The sequence below is a fragment of the Sphaeramia orbicularis genome, chromosome 9 (genome assembly GCF_902148855.1).
Source record: "Sphaeramia orbicularis chromosome 9, fSphaOr1.1, whole genome shotgun sequence".
Classification (NCBI taxonomy): domain Eukaryota; kingdom Metazoa; phylum Chordata; class Actinopteri; order Kurtiformes; family Apogonidae; genus Sphaeramia; species Sphaeramia orbicularis.
Window position 1 is genome coordinate 57,095,921 of NC_043965.1, and position 15,877 is coordinate 57,111,797.

The 15,877-nt window shown below is 45.3% G+C and overlaps 1 protein-coding gene and 1 long non-coding RNA gene across 2 annotated transcripts in view; one reads left to right on the top strand and one right to left on the bottom strand.

Annotated features, from left to right (window-relative positions):
• LOC115426260 (NACHT, LRR and PYD domains-containing protein 14-like) overlaps positions 1 to 15,877 on the bottom strand; it is a 307,234-nt gene that overhangs the window by 86,287 nt on the left and 205,070 nt on the right. The gene's annotated exons all lie outside the window — the stretch shown is intronic.
• LOC115425252 (uncharacterized) lies at positions 1,412 to 14,175 on the top strand. The gene is made up of 4 exons (XR_003936217.1): positions 1,412 to 1,471; positions 10,030 to 10,149; positions 13,717 to 13,749; positions 14,148 to 14,175. It is a non-coding gene; the product is annotated as an uncharacterized LOC115425252 (long non-coding RNA).

Sequence of the window (15,877 nt, forward strand, 5' to 3'; positions counted from 1 at the left end):
ACTTCTCCAAGCTTCAGTCTGCACAGAGGCACCCCACAGGGCTGCCCACTTTCCCCCTCACTTTTTGCCATCTTTATTGAACCTTTAGCAGCTGCCATTAGACAACAGGAAGAAATAAAAGGAATCCGTACCAGGAATATAGAACACAAAACAAGTCTTTATGCTGATGATGTAGTACTTTTTCTCCAGAACTCACAAGCATCTCTCTACCAGACAATCACACTTATACATAACTACTCATCAACATCGGATTACTCCATTAACTGGACTAAGACCACAGCCCTGCCTATTAACTGTCACTTTTGAGGTGTACCTAATATTTCAGTACATTCAGGAAATAACAGATATCTAGGTATAAACATTTCACCCAGGTTGTCAGAACAAATAAAGTTGAACCATGTTCAACTCTTGAAAATAACAGAGGATGATCTTCTGCTGTGGAGGCGCTTATATCACTGATGGGGAGAGTTACAACCGTCAAAATGATGGTTTTACCCAAAGTTAATGTAACCCATATCATATAATATGATAAGAACTTATGCACTAAATTATCATTAACCCTTTGATGTATGAATTATGAGAACCTTAGTCCAGATTTTTGAGTGTTTTTATTCGTCTTTAGGCATGAAAAAAACAATGTGATTGCAATTTTCTCAATGAACCTATTTTTTTATAGAGTTACAAAAATGTCCACTCAGCTAGACACCACAGGTTTAATTTTTGAAGCAAAGAAACATGTGTTTAAAAACGCAATAACAGTAAATGATAAACTGTGTGAAAACTATGAAAAAAAAAAAATAATGCAGCTAATCTGATGTTTTCCCACATTTTATCATATTCTAATATTAGTTATTACTACGATCATGGAGATAATATTAAAAAAATCATTTTGTTTAAGAAAACCATTAATTACAGTCTAATAACAATTAGTTTTACACTAACAATTTAGTTTTATTAGATTTTTTTTTTTTTACCTCCCCCTTAACGGTGGGCCAGCTGATATGCAACTAAAACAACAAAACCCATGACTATACAAGAGAACAGCTGTAGAACAGCTGTCCACTGGAGTGACCAGTATGCATGAAAGGGTTCAGTTCTGTTTCTGATGCTTATCTTTTCCTATTAGTTTTAAACGGATTTGGTTCAGGAGCCAAAGAGTTAACTTCCTGGAAAAATGATTGACAAACAGTTCCTGACCTATGAGCTGTTGTAAATCGGCGCATTGCCCCGCCCCTTTTCTCTGGAACCTTCCGGTATCGTCACTTCCTCTTCCTTCCGCCGGGAGCTCTTAAACTTAACAGTACGGACCGACACGGAGAAAAGAGCGAGAAATAAAGGAGAGAACAGTCCAGAAGGTGAAGTCTACCAGTCAGCTCCACCTGGAAAACCACCGTCGGCAGTGACACTACTTCTTCTTCAGAAAACTTTTGCTGGATTTTCCTCCATCCTGAAGCCCAAGCCCAGCGGGAAGGTAAATTCAGAAATCTGCTCAGTGTTAACTCCAACATGTTTCACTCTAAATATGATTGGATTCATTTATGCTCCGAAATGAAGACAAAGGTTCACAAATTCATTATTTTCCTCCTCTTCCTGTACTTTTATTAGCTGAAGAAATCCAAGACTTTGAAGCGCCGCCATTTTGTGAAGCGCCGCCAATTTTTGAAACACCACCATTTTGTTTCTCTGCTTTATCCCTGGTGTGAACTGGTGAGTGAACTGTTCCTCAGACTGAATAGATACTCCTGTTTTTCATGTAAAACACATTTTCTCAGACAAATAACTGAAATGTGAATGTATTTTATTTTTTTTACTGTGTTTTCTAGTGAATTGTTAGGTGTGCTTGACTCTTTCCCTCCAGACCATTTTACAGTGAGTTGGTAGCCAGTTCCAGCCTGTTTGGTCATTTTCACTAATCTTTGGAGGCTGACTGAAAATGTTGTGTTAGGAGTATGTGAACACTGAATACATCAAAAGAAAGAACAGAACTTCAACTTTTAAACACAAAAAATGATTTTATTCTATCTTCATTTGCTCGTGAGATATAAACATTTGAATATTGGTCATTTTCAGGAAAAAAATGAATTTTGAGCAAAAAACTGAGAAAATTGCATTGTTTTTTCAAAGATATTGATTTTCAAGATGAAACTGATTCCCGATTCAAATTTTTGACTCTTTCTTATTTACCAACTGTAACACTGTATTCAAAATCACAAAATAGAATAATAATAACAACAATAATAATAACAAACAGCTCTAAGATATCCCATCATTCCACAAAATGTTAGGGGAATCTACACCAAACTTTAGACAAAACATCTTCTAAAGCAGTGTTTCCCAACCAGTGTGCTGTAAAAAATCATCAGGTGTGCCGTGGAAGATTATCCAATTTGACCTGACTGGTACTGGAAGAACAGCGTGATATAGATCCATACGACTGTACGCACTAATGATCCACTCAACCACAACAGTCTCCTGTTTACCTTTGCAAAAATAAAAATAAAAGTGAAAGTGAACCAGCCCCGATGCGGTGCGATCTGCTGATAAAGCCCCCCCCTCACTAGTGACGCACAGATTAGCGAGTAACCCACAAACCCCAGGTATCAGGTTGGGGCAGGGGGGATATGCCTCCCATACTATTAAACATGGGACTTCAATCCGGGGGTTCGTCTGAGGGGTCGCTGACGAACCGCTCTCAGCTTTCGTGTTCCAAACACTCTGTGACAGTGTGCCCCGATGTGCCCTGCCCCCCCCGAAAAAAGAGAGAGACTCAGAGCTGTTGAGGAATATTTTTGTGTCTTTCTTCAATTCCTGCAAGAATATGAGCTTTGTGTTCAACTAAACAGGTCCAGGTTTCACACCCAGTAAGTACACTGAGACAAGATGTGTATAATATTTCAGTAAATACACTTTTTGCGACATTTTTGTTTGGTGGTGTGCCTTGTGATTTTTCTAAAGAAAATACCTGCCGTGGCTCAAAAAAGGTTGGGAAACACTGTTCTAAAGCACCAGGTTCCTTATAAACTTTACACATTAAAACTAAAACGGCCCCCCTCTGTGGTACCCTGGGGTGGCTAACGCCTCAATTTTAACTACACCCACTCACAACACAACACACAGAAACACTAACACCACACATTCAGTTTTGGAGGGCGGGCTGTGTGGCGCCTGGTGGCCGGTGCTGTGCGGGTGGGTAGGGCTGCCCGTGTGGCTTCGCCCCCAGCGGTGCGCAGTTTCTGCTCCTCAGTTTTAACCGCTTGCATACACACCTCACACTTCACAACACTGATAGGTGGTGGTGGGGGGTGGCTCTTCCCACACCCCTGTTTCCTGAATGCTATCTTGGGGGGGGGGGGGGGTTGGTCCATTGGCTTGGGACTCAGCTAGCCAGCTGGCTGCATTGCTGGGGGGGCGCCCTCTGATGAATGACATGTGCACATGGGGATTGGGGGGGGGGGACCCTCTTGCCTGCCGCAGGATGTGTTGGGACTGGGAACGAGGTGTGTGTGCGGGCATTGGGGGCGTGGCGGTTGCTGGTGGGGTGGTGGGCTGCGGTGGGTTTCCTGGCGGCTGGTGTTGCCGCTCTGGGCTCCGGTTGGCACTGGGGCTGCGCTCGGGTGCTGTGCATTTTGGGGGACTTGTGGCGGTGCTGCCTTGGGGAGGGGGGTGCTCCGGATATGCGTGTTTGGTGCACGCAGGTGTATGTGTAGGTGGGTGGGAGGGGCTGTGGATGGGTGTGGGTATGTGTGTGCATATAGGTGTGTGCGTGTGGGCATGCATGTGGGTAGGTGGGTGTATAGAGGGTCTGCACGTGACATCACTGCTAGTGGAAGTCACCGTGGTTCCATCCACTGAGTGGCAGAAAGAGGGAGGTGAGTAGCGGCTTTGTCTTGAATACTGCAAAAACTTTAGAACAATCTAAAAAATGGGGCAGAGCTGTTGCGTCATTGATCGCACAAATAGGTTTAAAAATCACTGGGAGCTATCGTTTTAGTGGAGACCTAAAGCCAAACACAGAAGAAGCTGCAATTCAGAGAAAGAACTGGAATCCAGGCAACGAAACCTGGATTTGTGGTTGACATTTCATGTCAGGTAATGTTAATTTATGCTGTGTTCTTGTGTAAAATCACCCCTTAAATTCCATCTGGTTTTGGCTAACGTTCCTTCTTAGTAAAGCTCTTCATGTTAGCATCTGTCATTTAGTTCTAGATTTCAGAACTGAATCGTTTGTGTCTTCAGTTGTGTGATTGTGAACCTTGTGCTCTACATGATTTGTAAACTAGCTTAAACTGAGGCTAACCTAGTTTTCCAGATCAGGGGCTACTGTAGCACACAGCTGTTGGATCTGTGTTGGATCCAGTATTTGATGGGAACTCTCCTTAAATCTCCACAGTACCAGTAGATCATCCACTCACTTGGGTCAGTACTAAGGGTTCAACTCCAGTAAATCAGTAGTGAACTGTGAGCACTACTGCTGGGCCTTTACCGCCCAAATCACCGCCAACAAACTCCGTCTGCACTGACACAAAACCTCCAAAACAATAGTATGTTGAATGAAAGCACTCACCAGCTGGAATCCTCTAATGAACCAGGACCAGGATGGACACAACTCTGGGTCTGTTGGATGCTTTCAGCCTTTGCATTGGGGATTTTCCCGCCGTTGAACTCAGGTTCATGTAAATGTCAGGATAGGTGATTTCTGTCCCAGATCAGTGTTGGTAGAACACTGGTTGTTTGGTAGCTTGGATGGATCCATGTCCAGTCCAGTTGGCTTTAATTTCATCTGATATTCCACAGTTTTCCTGGTCTCGCTGTAGTTACTGCTATACTCCGCCATGTTGAGCCGGTTTGTTTTTGCCGCTCAGTCTGACTGAGAGGGGCGTGGCCTGGGGGAAAGTGACGTATCTGCATTCCCTCTATGGGCATGGGTGGAGTTGTGTGTGAGTGTATGTGTGAATGGTCGAACATGTGGGATGGGTGGTGTGTGTGTCTGGGTGTCAGTGAGTGTGTGTGCATATGCTTGTGTGGGTGAGTGGGGAAATGGAGGGTGTGTGGGGTTTGGGGGTTGGGCTTGGTGGGACAGGGGGCAGGGATAGGGGGGGTGGGCCTCTGGGCTCCCGGGGCGTTTGGCCATGGCATTGGGGTGCGCACTGGCCCACAGCAGAGGGCCGTCTGGGCCGGCCTGGCTGCCGTGCTTCCATGTCTGTGTTTTTCAGTCTCTTTCTTGTTCTCTTTCTTTCCTCTGATGCAGTCACTCTGTCAGCAGATTCATGTGAACAGCTGATGTGTGGATTTGTTACTCGTGGTATTTGGGCGAATGTGGTGTATGATATTCTATTCATGCTTTCTTTTCTTATATTCATTTAATAGGTCTTATTAGGGCTGCTCGATTATAGAATAAAAAAATAATCACGATTATTTTAGCAATAATCACGATTATTAAAAATGATTATTTGTTAACCTTAAACTTGTTTATTTTTTTCTTGCAAAACAATGTAAAATGCACTCTCTAAACATAAATAAAGCTTTTAACCACTAAAACAAACAATGTTCACTTTTGTACGAAACAAAAGAATCTTTGAATGTATATAAATATACTGTAAATTCAAGTATGTTTCCTTTTGTAAACAAATAGTGCACTGGAATTAAACTGCTATAGACTTGCCATAGAACTGTAGCAATAAAAAAAAAAAAACAACCTCACGTAAAGTGCAAATTATAAATTCAAGTATGTTCAATGTAGTATGAAACAGTAAATTCAGTGGTGTGCCGTGAGGTTTCAGTTCAGGCCTTCTGTATACAACAGCCATCTAAAGGATATGCACGTTAGGGTTATACTGGTTAGGTTAATATGGGAGTTGCAACGTAAAGGGATTCGGAGACTGAAGATTGCATTGCGGACGAAGTTGTAGACGGAGTTGTTTTTATGTGTTTTAGTTTTTCATAAGATTATGATAACGGTGGCGGTGGTTAAACTTTAGATGGTTAAAAAGGTTTGTTGTGTTAGCGGTCGGTGCGGACACAACTACCAAACACTTTTTGCACGTGATGTGTTTTTGCTCTTTGTCTTCTTCACCAAACCCAAAGTGATTCCATACAATTGAATTGGACTTGCCTTTTTTGTTTACCAAGCACTTCTGCTGTGATTCTCCTGCAGTTTTTCCAGACCGCTAGGTCCAACTTTCCTCTTTGGGTGGACCTGCCGGCTAGCAGGCAGCAGTAGCTTAGAGGGGGGCGGGGCTGAGCAGCTCATGGGAGCTTGCGTGCACGTGAATTAAAATAACTCCAAATTAATAATTGTTTTTTCTCGATTACGTAATTTTTGTAATCGTTGAGTGTAATAATCGAAATCGTAATTGAATTTCGATTAATTGCACAGGTCTTATATATTTAATTTTATTTTATTGTAGTTTTGTTTTGTTTTTTTCCTCTCTCTTCTTCCCAGTTTTATTCAGTTCTGGTTCTAGTTATTGTTTCCATTATAATTATAACCATGGTTGTTACTGTTTGTATTGTTGATACTTTCTTGTGAGGGTCTTTGCCACCTTCTTCTTTCTTGATAGAATCCCTCCAGTGCGTCCTGGGTTGGCCCACATGGGTCCTCCCAGAAGGACACGCCCCTAACCCCTCCCCAGGAAGGAGACCAGGAGGCATCTGCACTACATGAACCTCCTCCACTGGTTCCTCTGGACGTGGAGGAGCAGCGGCTCTGCTCTGAGTCCCTCCCAGATATCTGAGCTCCTCCCCCTATCTCTGAGGCTGACGCCGCCCACCCTGCACAGGAAACTCATTTCCTTGCTTGTACTCGTGTCCTGGTTCTTTGGGTCCTCACCCAGAGCTCATGACCATAGGTGAGGGTCAGAACAGAGATCGACCGATGCATCAAAACCTTCTCCTTTGGGCTCAGCTCCCTCTTCACCACAACGGACCGGGTTAGTGTCCGCATCACTGCAGACTCTGCCCAGATCCGCCCATCGACCTCCTGCTTCATCGTACCCTCACACGTGAACAGGATCCTGAAGTACTTGACCTCCTCCACCTGAGGCAGGACCCCCCCACCCTCCACCCTCCGACCTGGAGTGGACACCCCACCCTTTTCCGTCTGAGGACCATGTCCTCAGACTTGAAGGTTCTGATCTTCATCCCAGCAGCTTCACACACTGGGCTGTGAACCGCCCCAGAGCTGGAGCTCTGCTATTTGCAGATGATATGGTCCTCTTAGCTTCATTGAAAATTACTAATGTCTCCCAAACTATTGGTCCTATCAACTGACTGTTTTCACTCGTCTGTTCATTGACCCTAAATCCAGAAGTATGACAACCTGCAGCAGTCAGCTGTGTATGGAGGTAGTGTGACACACACACACACACACACACACACACACACTCCACTTCCCTTTTATAACATAGATTTATAATATAGATATTTAGATACAGTTTCCAAACCACTTAACCTAAGATAACAACCACCACAAAGAACCCCTCACCCAGAACAGCCCACAGAAGCTGAGGATTCTGGGAAATGCCACAAACTTCCAATGCAGTTGATTTGATGCCTGTGTCCTCAGTCATTGTGTGGTGTTATTCAGTCATTTAAAATGGATAGAATGTCAGTAAATGCATCATAAAAACAGACAAATCAGAAAAAAGATGAGTCAAAAACGTGTGGTTTCAAAACTCAATGTTCTGTGTCAAATGTATTTGATGGTCACATGACCAGAGTCCAAATGGACACCAGGAAGACCTTATGAGATGAAACCACAATGGAACCAGTCTAGGGATGCAGATTACCGATTAATTCATTAATCGTTAGTTGGTTGCTGTTATCGATCAATTAAGGATTAATTGATAAGTGGCGATTTTCCTGAGAATCTGATTTTTTTTTTTTCCAATGCGGTCTATAAGAGTAAAAGCTAAATATTGTTTATACACTTCATGATAAAAGCATGTCATATTCCTTAACGCTTGATTTATTGAACCATTGGATACAGTCAGTGTTTCCTGTGGAATTCATCTGTTGATGTGGCGGTGTGTAATGGGGGGGTGCACTTGTGTGCGTTTTTCTGGTGGGTGGGTGGTTGGGTGCATGCGCGTGCGTTTCGTCGGGGTGGTACTTGTACGCAAACAAAACAGCTGATGTGTGGATTTGGTACTGGTGGTATTTGTTACTGGTGGTATTTGGTACTGGTGATATTTGGTACTGGTGGTATTTGGTACTGGTAGTATTTGGTACTGGTGGTATTTGGTACTGGTAGTATTTGGTACTGGTGGTATTTGGTACTGGTGGTATTTGTTACTGGTGGTATTTGTTACTGGTGGTATTTGTTACTGGTGGTATTTGGTACTGGTGGTATTTGGTACTGGTAGTATTTGGTACTGGTGGTATTTGTTACTGGTGGTATTTGGTACTGGTGGTATTTGGTACTGGTGGTATTTGGTACTGGTGGTATTTGGTACTGGTAGTATTTGGTACTGGTGGTATTTGTTACTGGTGGTATTTGTTACTGGTGGTATTTGTTACTGGTGGTATTTGGTACTGGTGATATTTGGTACTGGTGGTATTTGGTACTGGTAGTATTTGGTACTGGTGGTATTTGTTACTGGTGGTATTTGTTACTGGTGGTATTTGGTACTGGTGGTATTTGGTACTGGTAGTATTTGTTACTGGTGGTATTTGGTACTGGTGGTATTTGGTACTGGTGGTATTTGGTACTGGTGGTATTTGGTACTGGTGGTATTTGTTACTGGTGGTATTTGGTACTGGTAGTATTTGGTACTGGTAGTATTTGTTACTGGTGGTATTTGGTACTGGTGATATTTGGTACTGGTGGTATTTGGTACTGGTAGTATTTGTTACTGGTGGTATTTGGTACTGGTAGTATTTGGTACTGGTAGTATTTGTTACTGGTGGTATTTGGTACTGGTAGTATTTGGTACTGGTAGTATTTGTTACTGGTGGTATTTGGTACTGGTGATATTTGGTACTGGTGGTATTTGGTACTGGTAGTATTTGTTACTGGTGGTATTTGGTACTGGTAGTATTTGGTACTGGTAGTATTTGTTACTGGTGGTATTTGGTACAGGTGGTATTTGGTACTGGTAGTATTTGGTACTGGTGGTATTTGGTACTGGTGGTATTTGGTACTGGTAGTATTTGTTACTGGTGGTATTTGGTACTGGTGGTATTTGGTACTGGTGGTATTTGGTACTGGTAGTATTTGTTACTGGTAGTATTTGTTACTGGTGATATTTGGTACTGGTGGTATTTGGTACTGGTGGTATTTGGTACTGGTGGTATTTGGGCAGTTGTTGTGTATGATATTCTGCTCGTGCTTTCTTTTCTTATATTCATCATTTAATAGTTCTTATTTATTTAATTTCTTTTTTTGTGGTTTTGTTTGTTTTTTTCTCTTCTGCCCAGTTTTACTCAGTTCTGGTTCTAGTTACTGTTTCCTGTTTATGAGACGCATTTTCAGGCTTTCCAGTGTTTGGATCACAGGCTGTTTTCAATGGTTAATACAAGTGCTGTTTTGAGAAAAGTAGTGGTTTTCCCTGTGTTAACAGTTTTTTTCTGTATTTAACCTCATTTTTAATTGGACAAAATAACTTAATTAAGACTAACTGACCCATGCAGAGTTCCTCTTCCTCAATCAGCCTGTATGACTTTAAAGTCTGTGCAGTTCATTCACTGAACTGAACCATATGACATAAGTTTAATGGAGGCTTCATACATACAAAGGAAGTAACCCACTGAAGTTGAAGTCACTGAAGTCCCACTTGTATAATATACTTGAATCTATTGAGTAAACTGAATGAAAACTGGTTTATTAACGTCTACTGAACAAAGTGATGTGGAACCACTTGAAACAGCTTTTTGAAGGAAATCCAGTAGTGTCTGTTTTGTTGGTGATGATCTTTCAACCTTTTCAGTGTTCAGAGACAGTCTGTGATGTGGACCAGGAAACAGGATGTGGTCTTCCGTCTCTATAGTAACCACACACCACCCACTTCCTCCTTCTGTCCCCTTTAATAGCACACAGTGGGTCCAGATGAGCTGTCAATCAACTGGAGCAGCTAAGAGAAGAGCAGACGGTCTGACTGGACATGGACCACACACCATATGTCCTGGTTTTCCTCTGCATGTCCATTCAAGGTAGGTGGAATGATGACGGACACAGAGCTGAATATGGACACACATTTGTGTCTTTATTCAATTCAAAAGAACAGATTTGAAATGAAAACAGAGATCTGAGAGTAAAAGTCAGTAAGTGTCACTAAAAAACAGATCAGTTTGTTTTTAAATCACTCCTCTTTGTTTGTGAGTTATAAACTTTTGATTGACACTTCAAAAGTTTTGCTTGTGAATTTAAGTGCACTTGATGGGCGGGGCCTACGCTGATGGATGACAGTAGAGTTTCTATAGAGCAGGGGTGTCCAGTCCTGGTCCTGGAGGGCCGCTATCCTGCAGGTTTTAGATGTTTCTGTCTTCCAGCACACCTGACGGTCATTATTAGGCTTCTGCAGAGCTCGATGATAGGCTTATTATTTGAATCAGGTGTGTTGGAAGAGGGACACATCTGAAACATGCAGGATACCGGCCCTCCAGGACCAGGACTGGACACCCCTGCTATAGAGGGTCTGCATGTGATGTCACAGCGGTTCCGCCCACTGAGTGTCAGAAAGAGTTAGATGAGTGACAGCGTTTGCTTCAGTACTGTCGAAACTGAAGAACAATATAGAATAAAAAAGGAGAAGAGCTGTTGTGAGATGGATTGTATGAACAGGTTTGAAAAGTGTGTGTGTTTGATGTAAATCCTAGCGTGTGCTGATGGTCATGTGACTCCTGATGCTAAATGAGTCCTTGTGAATCCAGTCAAATGTTGTTGGTTTGATGAATCCTGTCTGTTCCAACAGTGACAGTGTCAGAGCTGAGTTAGAAGGAGGAGCTGCTGACTGGCTCCATTATTGACTTGTGTCATAGATCCCATGGGATAAACCAGTGCACGTGTGTGTGGTGCTTTCATCAGCCTCAGCTTCTGTCTGGAACTGGTCTGTGGTGGATTTGTGGATCAGGATCAAACACATCCATGTTGTGTTTCCTCTCAACACACACCAGTACATGAAGAGTCTGAAGCACCTTTACTGATCCACTTCCTGTTTGTCACAGCAGCTGCTGATTCCAGCTCTGTGATTGGTTCCACAGTCTGTCCATCATCTGCTGTTCCACAATCCACTGACAGAACCTGTTCAACTGAACATGTGGGTTCAGATGATCCAAGAACGTCTGTTCAGGTGAAGAAGAGAGGCACAGGAAGGGATTACCCAGCATGCATAGGGCCTACAGTCCAGTCCTGTGGGGTCACTGCTCTGAGCTGGGGTGGGTCCAGTTGGTTCAGGTCTAGGTGGGTCCAGCTGGTTCAGGTCTAGGTTTGTCCAGCTGGTTAAGGTCTAGGTGGGTCCAGCTGGTTCAGGTCTAGGTGGCTCCAGTGGGTTCAGGTCTAGGTTGGTCCAGTTGGTTCAGGTCTAGGTGGGTCCAGTTGGTTCAGGTCTAGGTGGGTCCAGTTGGTTCAGGTCTACGTGGGTCCAGCTGGTTCAGGTCTTGGTAGGTCCAGCTGGTTCAGGTCTAGGTAGGTCCAGCTGGTTCAGGTCTAGGTAGGTCCAGCTGGTTCAGGTCTAGGTTGGTCCAGTTGGTTCAGGTCTAGGTGGGTCCAGCTGGTTCAGGTCTAGGTGGGTCCAGCTGGTTCAGGTTTAGGTAGGTCCAGCTGGTTCAGGTCTAGGTAGGTCCAGCTGGTTCAGGTCTAGGTAGGTCCAGCTGGTTTAGGTCTAGGTAGGTCCAGCTGGTTTAGGTCTAGGTAGGTCCAGTTGGTTCAGGTCTAGGTGGGTCCAGCTGGTTCAGGTCTAGGTGGGTCCAGCTGGTTCAGGTCTAGGTAGGTCCAGTTGGTTCAGGTCTAGGTGGGTCCAGCTGGTTCAGGTCTAGGTAGGTCCAGTTGGTTCAGGTCTAGGTGGGTCCAGCTGGTTCAGGTCTAGGTGGGTCCAGCTGGTTCAGGTTTAGGTAGGTCCAGCTGGTTCAGGTCTAGGTAGGTCCAGCTGGTTCAGGTCTAGGTAGGTCCAGCTGGTTTAGGTCTAGGTAGGTCCAGCTGGTTTAGGTCTAGGTAGGTCCAGTTGGTTCAGGTCTAGGTGGGTCCAGCTGGTTCAGGTCTAGGTGGGTCCAGCTGGTTCAGGTCTAGGTGGGTCCAGTTGGTTCAGGTCTAGGTGGGTCCAGCTGGTTCAGGTCTAGGTAGGTCCAGTTGGTTCAGGTCTAGGTGGGTCCAGCTGGTTCAGGTCTAGGTAGGTCCAGTTGGTTCAGGTCTAGGTGGGTCCAGCTGGTTCAGGTCTAGGTAGGTCCAGTTGGTTCAGGTCTAGGTGGGTCCAGCTGGTTCAGGTCTAGGTGGGTCCAGCTGGTTCAGGTTTAGGTAGGTCCAGCTGGTTCAGGTCTAGGTAGGTCCAGCTGGTTCAGGTCTAGGTAGGTCCAGCTGGTTTAGGTCTAGGTAGGTCCAGCTGGTTTAGGTCTAGGTAGGTCCAGTTGGTTCAGGTCTAGGTGGGTCCAGCTGGTTCAGGTCTAGGTGGGTCCAGCTGGTTCAGGTCTAGGTAGGTCCAGTTGGTTCAGGTCTAGGTGGGTCCAGCTGGTTCAGGTCTAGGTAGGTCCAGCTGGTTTAGGTCTAGGTGGGTCCAGCTGGTTTAGGTCTGGGTGGCTCCAGTTGGTTCAGGTCTAGGTCGGTCGAGTTGGTTCGGGTCTAAGTGGGTCCAGTTGGTTCAGGTCTAGTTGGGTCCAGCTGGTTCAGGTCTAAGTGGGTCCAGTTGGTTCAGGTCTGGTGGCTCCAGTTGGTTCAGGTCTAGGTTGGTCCAGTTGGTTCAGGTCTAAGTGGGTCCAGTTGGTTCAGGTCTAAGTGGGTCCAGTTGGTTCAGGTCTTGGTTGGTCCAGTTGGTTCAGGTCTAGGTGGGTCCAGTTGGTTCAGGTCTAGGTGGGTCCAGTTGGTTCAGGTTCTTCCATCAGTGGGTTTGTCCTTCCATGAAGACACAGGCATGTTCCAGGAGTCCAGACCTGGACCCCAGAGTCCAGACCTGGACCCAGAACTCAGACTCCCTCTTCATGGATCCCAGATGTGGGTGAACCCTGAATGCACCAGTGGATGAACCTGAACCTGGTGACTGTACACAAGTTCATGGAAACAAACACACAGTGAATGTGGGACGTAACCAAAGCTAAAGGGGGTCCAACCAAATACTGGAGTGGGTCCACCTTTGATTCTGCTCAGTCAGTGGATGAGTTGAATCAGTCCAGATCAGTTCTGCTTCAGTGTTTTTACAATTCAACCATCAAACACAAACTGAACAATAATCAGTTTCATCCAGTCTGGGTTTATTTCAGCTGATTCATGAACGATTCCTCCAGTTGGACTGATCCTGCTCAACCTAAATGTGTCAGTTTCATCTTGTGGTGGTTCATCTGCTGCTGTTCAATCATGTCATAGATTTGGATTTGAACCTTCATCTGTGTCTCATGTGCTGCTTTGGTATTTAGACGCCGTTTGTCAAAGTCAAAGCACAAACACAGTTCAGACAGATTTGGATCCAACCTGATCAGCCTCAGTTTCCTGTTTGGTTCCTCATGTGGACATGTTGGAGTTCTAATCCCAGTCTTGTCCTGTTTTCATGGCTGTCCTTTGTGTTTTTCCTGCAGGGCTCCTGTCTGAAAACAACAGCACTTCAACAGGTAAGAAATGCACAAAGGAGGGATGTGAACTGGGCTGAAGCTGAACATCCTGGTTCAGGTGGTTTTCATCTGAACAAACTGGAGCCAATGCAGAGGATTCAGGAAGGATGGGTTTACAGAAGCTCCACTGAGCACGCTCAGCTCCTGTTCCTGACATTTGGACAAGTGTGGCTTTAAAGATCCACAAGTGAAGGAAACACTGACAAACAGGAGCAGACTGAGCCATTCAATTCACTGACTGAATGAATGAGGGATGAACTGAGTCCGTTTGGACACAAAATCTGTCAGTGGGACTGAAAACACTGTTCACACATGGAAACCACATGTGCTCAAGAATCCAGTCCATGTGGTCCACATGGGCTGGACTGGACTCTGACTGGTCTGTCTTATTTCTACAGGGGCGGACCACTTCAGGTTGGTGGGAGGAGCCAGTGGTTGTCATGGTGACCTGGAGATGAAACGACAGGATGGAAACTGGAAACCAGTGGAAGGATTATACTGGTACAGGAAGTTAGGAAACAGAGTCTGTGCAGAACTGGACTGTGGATCTGTAGTTTCACTGAGAGGCAGATGGACTGGTTCAGATATAGATGGTTGGTTTATCAGACCAGACTGTGATGAATCTGAACTGAGGAACTGTTTTAGATCTGAATCATCTCTCGTGTCATTCGTGGAGCTGAATTGTTCAGGTAAGAGCATGAACACTGAACCCTAACCCTTCCACTGTCACTGTGGGCTCCAGACTCTGTGGACTCTCAGATCCGGGTCGGTCCAAGACTTCAACTCACATTTAATGTGAACTCACACAAACTGAGCAAAACAATAATATCCACGTCCACAAACAAACAGCTGATGAACATCATGTCACACAGAAGAAACAAACACAAACACACATGAATGTGGGTCCACTACAGTCCACTATATAGTCCATTACAGTCCTCTATGGTCCAGTCAAATCCACTATATAGTCCAAGCCCCAGACCCTGGTCTCCTCCAGTCCACTGCGGTCCAGTCAAATCCACTATATAGTCCAAGCCCCAGACCCTGGTCTACTCCAGTCCACTACAGTCCCTTAGAGTCCACTTCAGACTCTAGTCTTATTCCAGTCTTCTTCCATCTGTGTCCACAGACTCGGTCAGACTGGTCCATGGGTCCAGTGTGTGTTCAGGCAGACTGGAGGTCCGGTCTAACCAGTCCAGGTCCTGGTCCTCAGTGTGTGAAGGACACTTGGACCTTCATGGTGCCCAGGTGGTCTGTAGGGAGCTGGGCTGTGGGGCTCCTGGGCTCCTCCAGGGGGCGCTCTCTGGAGCAGCGGAGGCTCCTGTGGTGCAGACGTTCACCTGTGAAGGCCATGAGTCTGCTCTGCTGGACTGTGGAAGCTCAGGGGCACAGACCTGCTCATCTGGAACAGCTGTGGACCTTACCTGCACAGGTGGGCGGAGCTTTGACTGACACCAGCTGACATCAGTTCACTCACTTTGAGCTCATTTATCTGTCACTTGTATTTGATCAGATCCTGATGATGTCACACTGGTGGGAGGAGCCAGTCGCTGTAACGGTAAAGTACAGATCAAACATCATGGAGAATGGAGAGGTGTGGGATATAATTCTGGCATGTGGACCCTGAAGGCAGCAGATGTCATATGTCGTCGACTGGACTGTGGATCTGCTGTTTCCAGGAGACCTGGTCCATCTGGTCTTGTGTGCATCATCTGCCCCACCTGTCTTCTCTCTGCATCTGCACTGACGGACTGTGTGAGAACATTTTCGTTCTATGGCCCCCCCCGTTCCTCACCTGTTCAGGTAAGTCTACTGATGGTGGTCCTGGTTCTGTCCCAGTTCTTCCATGAGTCCATTCAGGTGTGTTTTATCTGAGCTGGGTCAAACCAGACCCAGTCAGACCAGGTCCACACATTGGACAGTTGGACTGAACCATCAAACACATGCAGCTGAATTCAGTTCCAGTCCATGAACGTGGTCACATGACTCTGCTTTCCAACAGGCTGTTGAACAGCTCAGAAGGACTGAGTCCATTAGTTTGAACTGGACTTTGTGTTGGTCCATGTGCTCTTTTTCCAGCTCTATGTGGGTCTGCTGGACTCTGAGGACACCATGGAAACATCACTGA